The sequence below is a fragment of the Medicago sativa genome, chromosome 3 (assembly GCF_051527215.1).
Source record: "Medicago sativa cultivar Bolivia chromosome 3, Bolivia_mono, whole genome shotgun sequence".
NCBI classification, from domain to species: Eukaryota; Viridiplantae; Streptophyta; class Magnoliopsida; order Fabales; family Fabaceae; genus Medicago; species Medicago sativa.
The window spans coordinates 28,143,732-28,149,760 of record NC_140751.1 but is presented as its reverse complement, the minus strand read 5'-3'; the positions used below and the strand labels follow the sequence as shown (position 1 = coordinate 28,149,760).

General features: G+C 30.7%; 1 long non-coding RNA gene across 1 annotated transcript; it reads left to right on the top strand.

Annotated features, from left to right (window-relative positions):
* Window positions 1–1,233: 1,233 nt before the first annotated feature.
* Window positions 1,234–4,655, top strand: LOC146936906 (uncharacterized). The gene is made up of 4 exons (XR_015030783.1): window positions 1,234–2,464; window positions 3,237–3,532; window positions 3,640–3,728; window positions 4,282–4,655. It is a non-coding gene; the product is annotated as an uncharacterized LOC146936906 (long non-coding RNA).
* Window positions 4,656–6,029: the final 1,374 nt, after the last annotated feature.

The window sequence follows — 6,029 nt, the reverse complement described above, 5'->3', positions numbered from 1 at the left end:
AAGTTATATTTTTGGAATTTTTCCATATATTTTCGGATTTTTGAAGAAAGCCATAAATTCAGCATGTTGTTTTTGTTAAATTGATGATTTTACGCTTCCTAGTAAGGCTTCAATGGATATATGAGACTTAGTTGTTGTTTGAGCTTTATTTTATCCTATTATATGCTTAAAAATCATAGTTTATGTTGATGTAAGGTTGGAACTAAACTATTTTGAAAATAAGTATTGAATCGGTGTGAAGAAATGTTGATTAAGTTTATGTTCGACAATAATGTGTGAAATTTGGATTGGAAGTAGAGAGCTTGTTTAGGCATGTTATTTTGTTATGAAAAGGATGAGTATTGACTTAATTAGAGCCTTGGTATAAACTGGTTTATAATGAGAGCTAGAAATTAAGTTTGTATTTGTATTCTTGTTGAAGTTATGAGTTTTAAGATCTATTTTATTAAGTGGTGGATATTGTAATACCCCGCATATAAAAATTCAGTATTAGTTATTCTATCATTGGAAATTTTAAGAGAAGGACAAAATGGTAATTGTGCATAGGACTTTACAGGACCAAATTATATTATTTCAATGGACTACGAGAAATGAAATTTGCCGCTTAAAACTATTACGGCATTTTTATCAGATACAATTAAAACTCTATAAATTAATAATGTCAGGACCGGAGAAATTTATTAATTTAGAGAGTTATTAATTTATCGATAAATTAATAATTATTAATTTAAAGAGTTTTAAAGTAATTATATTGTACATACCAAACAAAAAGGAAAATTAGTCTATGCCTCTTAGAATTACGTTGCAACGAACCTTGAGACTCAAAGTAAATTAGTAACTACTGTGTTCATATGCATTGGAAATCAATAATGACTTTTGAAGTGTAAATGTAAACAAGAGGAACAAATGTGTTCAATGTATTCTTAATATATTTATTTTCAGTTTCTATGAATTACTAATTTATGATTTTCTTGGGACCGAAAATTATAAAGGGATCTCCCGAAAAATTATTATCTTATTATTTTATCGAGTTTTTCAATTTTTTACATTGGCCCAAGTCGGGACCGGACAAATTTATTATTTTAGAGAGTTTATTAATTTACCGAGTATTAATTCAAAGAGTTTCTACTGTATTTTGGTTTGAGGAAGAGTGTAGAAAAAAAAGGGGCAAAAATGTCCTTTCCACTTATGGATATTTTTATATGAGACAAAAGGGGCAAATCTCATTTCTTCTTTCATTTTTCTTCTCCCCTTTCTCTCACATACAGAGAACCAATTCTCTGTTCCCTCTCCATCTCTCACGTTACTCTCCCTACTTCACTCAATCCATCAATTCCAAGCCTTGATTTAACATACAATTATTCCATTGTAAACCTTGATACAATCTAACTCTATTGCAAGCAAAAATTCTTCCCTTTTCTTTCCCTTTGGGCCGAACCCTAGCCTTCCTCCCACAACATCAATTTCTTTCACCATGAATGTCTTAGCTTGCAGATGACTATCGATGGCCTTCAGGTATGTTTAGATGTTATGCACATTTGGGTTTGTTATACAGATGTGGGGATTGAAAGATGAATTAGAAACTTAACTTTGGGTAAAGGATTTGAAGGCCGTATGTGAGTAAGTTGTTATGTATGTTCTTGTGATGGTTATATCAGGAATTATATGCTTGAGGGACTATATGAGTGGATTAATAACTGCTTTTACATGTGTGGATAAGTGGGGTAGACCTTGGAATGATGTTGAAACTTGTAGAAGCTATAAGTTGTTTTAAGAGTTGGATGTTTAAGTTAATGTTGTCTATTATTGGTGCTGGGTTTGTGTGATAGGGTGAAGCTGTTTATGGTTGAGCTGTTGTTGTTAAGAAGTGATTATGCTTGAACTCCGTGATTTTTAAGTAAAAATTCGTATGGCATATAAGTGGATTTTTTTGTCGTAGTTGTTGCTGTGTTTCTCAGACTTGGGTAATTGTTGGATTTCTGGATTTTACATTCAATTCCCTTCAGTTTGGATATACGGTTCATATGATTCGGATTAAAAATGAACTCAGAAAACACGTTTGAACTTTGGAAATCCTGCTGAAAGTCACTTACGGGTTTTGGCATAATTTTGCGGAATAAGTTGAATTGCGAATTTAAGTTGGTGGAATCGCTCCAGAACTGAATATAAATTGCTTGATAGACTTAGTAAGAGTTTGGGTTGAAGCTTGAGTCGAAATCGGAACGTTCGTAAGTCATAAGTTGCAAATAAGCCGTTTTGGGAAAACTGTCAGGAAAGTGATTCTGTGAAATTGTAGCAAAGGCAGAAGTGATGAGATTGTGGATAAGTTGATGTTTGAGTTAAAAAGCCGAAAGCAGAAGCAATAAGCTATGGATAAGATGTTTTTGAAAAAAAAAAGTGCTTATGGAGCATGGCATGAGCTTTGTTGATGCTTGAGCTGATTGAAGTGGCCAGAGATGTATTGGTGAGTTCCTAATAGATAGTTTTTCCCACCTTGGGGTTCTTTTGTGTGTGATTGTGAGAAGAACATTATGATTTTGATTATATGTATGTTTAGCTAAAATCCCACGTGATGCATGATATTAATTGTGTTTTTGCTTGATTTACATGCTTAAAAATAATGACTTTTGACTCTTTGGTATTGGATTAAGCATTTTTGTGATTTTCGTAGAGAAATAAGTGATTATGCCATGCTGAAAACTGAATCTGCACACATGGTAATTAATTACCAGCATTCAAAAAACTTAAATTTTGCATGGCAAATCACTAATCTAGTTTCTTGAATTGTTAAAAAAAAAAAAAAACCCCTTCCCCAAACTTATTATCTCCAATACCATATGAGTCCTTTTAAGGGTGAATCAAGGATAGAAATATGATTAATATCTATTGCATTGCAAGAGTGTATAGATATGTTACAAATTATTAATGTTTGGGTATTACACTAACTGACATGTATGGGATTAGTATTTGATCAGAACCTAAATAAATATGTTATAAAGCATACGAAAACTTTAAGCAGAATGTATCAGATATACATGTGATTAGAGAATACATATCAGGCAGTTAGGACCGAGGCTTCTTGGCAGGGTTGACGATTCTGGGGTAAATGATTTTATTATTAATATCGTATTGAATAAAGTTTTATTTTATACCAACCCTGGATTTTTACATTAATGGTGCTGCAAAGTTTGGTTAATGATTTTTGTAAGATCCAAAAACAAGTATACTTCACACAGTATCCTGAAGGAAAAAAAGATTGGTTGGCTGTGATCAAGACCAAGGTCAAATTTTAGAAGATAGTAAGCCGGAGAAAGAAGTTCCATACCAAGATGAATCAATCACACAATCACACGTGACAATTGCAAATGACAATCTTGAAGGAAGTCTTGTTGATTTAGTTGGAGAAGTTGAGGAAGCGTACGGTCCTTTCTTGGATGAGGTTACCTTTGAATGGGATAAAGATATTGAAGTAGAAGTAGAAGACAGTGCCGAAGAAGATGATGATGATGATGATGAAACATATTCTGACTAGGTAATTTATTGAATTTTCTACCCTCTTATTCTTGGATGACTTATGTTATTTATATTTTAATTAAACTCAACTTGATTTTTTTACTTTGTATTGTTCACGAATGTTAGGTAGAGGTAGAGGCAGCGGAAGAGGTAAAAGAATAATTACAACTCATCAACATATCACATCTTCTCAAACAAACCCAAAGGATTTCAAGGTATTTTTATGATATAAGGTGCTTAAAATTTATTATCTGGTAGCATAGGTTTCGTGCGGTTGTTTAAAGGGCATGGCAGCACTTTTTGTTTCAGTTTTGGTTGGTTTTATTGTTTGCAGTCAGCAGTGTTGATTTAGTTGTGTTGCTAGACAGTTTTATCTCTATGAACTGTGTTTTTGACTTTGTTTAATGGTTGTTTGTTGTGTTGCGGCCAGTTTGTTGTTTTTGACCGCCTACCTTCTATGGCAAAATATAGTTATTTACATGTAAAATATGGTCCAGTTGCAATTGTTTCTCTCTGAACCTATTTTCTTTATATGATATGAAATATGAACCTTCAATATTGTTGTTACTCAGGTTGAAAAGTTGAAATGGCAAATGGTTGAAACAATTGTTACAAATAGTGGCAGTTACATAAATAGGGAGATATAGTTATTTAGGGGATACATTATTTTCTTTATATGATATGAAACATCAAGCTTCATTGTTACTTAGGTTGAAAGTTGATTGTTCTTTTCAAAATACACAACTTCATGATTTTTTTTGTTTGTAGGCTAAATTGATGGAGCTATTATTAAAAAGAGATATAATAGTAGATGGTCTTTGGCGTTGAAAATTGCTATTATGGAGCGCTAGGAGCAAATGTTTGGGAATTTCATGCCAATTATAAACTCTGCAATTCAACAGGAAGGAGAGGGTGATAAGGGTAACAGCGAGATGGATGAACTTTAGTTTGGTTACTTTTGTTTATATATTTTTTGTTAGATCAAACATATATCATGATCATTTTACATTTTAGATAATTTTATATTGGTAAAATTACATGATGAATTGATGACATAATATCATGTGGTGATGTTTTGTTGTATGAGTGTACTTTCATGTCACTTTTGCAAATTTGATGTTTATCAAAATATAATTGTGACATTCTTGATAGTTAGATAGACATAATGAATATCTTAAACATTATTTTAGCACTAAACATTGGAAATATTGAGGCTGAATTTATAAAAAAAAAAATCATTTTTAGAGACGGACTTTTTATCCGTCTCTGTAGAGACGGAATTTTATTTGAACAGAGACGGAATTCATTAATTTTGCGCCAGAATTTAGAGACGGAATTTTGCCTATTCGAGACGGTGATTTCCGTCTCTATTTGCGACAGAAATACCTCAAAATTTATTGAACACTTAGCGACGGAATTAAAAAATTAGAGACAGATTTATTCCGTCTCTAGCAGAGACGGAAACTATAATTCCGTCTCTAAAGACTTTAGCGACCACAAAAATAGAGACAGGCCTAGTTCCGTCTCTGATTCCGTCTCAGACTTATTTAGAGACAAATTTTTCTTGTTTTAGAGACAGATTTCGCCCGTCGCTATTCTCAATTTTTCTAGTATAAATTTGACATAGTAAAATTTTGAGAATTCGTGAGTATTTTCAAAATACCAAAATTAATATAGTATTTCTACCGAATATTTGTTTATTTTATATGTAAAAACACCGTTTAATAGAAAACCATATAATTTCTGTCGGAAAAAAAAACCGTATAATAAGCAAAAAAAATATGTAGACCATTAATTTTTTCCAAGGATATGGTTGGCAAAATTTTTGTTGTACTAGTAACATATTGTTTATTTTTGTAGATTTTAAAAAACAGAGAAATTGTTATCAATTTTAACAGATTAGTTTCCCAAAACAGATTTTATTTACGAGGATGTGTGATTGTATTTTTTTTTTTTTTAATTTTTCTCTTAAATTTAAAAATACAAATTCTATTAATGATTTTTAATGGTTAGATTCATTTTTTTCTTTTAAATTTTAAAAATAAAAACAAAAACTTTTGTCAAAAAAAAAAAACAAAAATTGTTAACGATTTTTAAGCAATAATTCCTCTTTTTTTTGGCACACGTCAAAGGACTTTACAAAAAATTATAAAGATTATTAGTTGAACGGTAATCAATCATAGTATATATATAAAGTAAGGTTTTTTATGCGACATGTCACTTCCACATTCATTCTCAATATTTTTATTATTTTTTCTATTTTTAAAAACCAATATTTTATTTAACATAAATATCTCAACAAACTTTTGATCTTATGCACTCTGTATTTTTTATTTTTATATTTATTTTTATTGAATTTCTAATATTTTATGTAGTAGAAATATCTCAACAAACTACACATCAATCAATAGTATCAATAGTATATATATAAAGTAAGGTTTTTTATGCCACGTGCCACTCCCACATTCATTCTCAATATTTTTATTATTTTTTCTATTTTTAAAAACCAATATTTT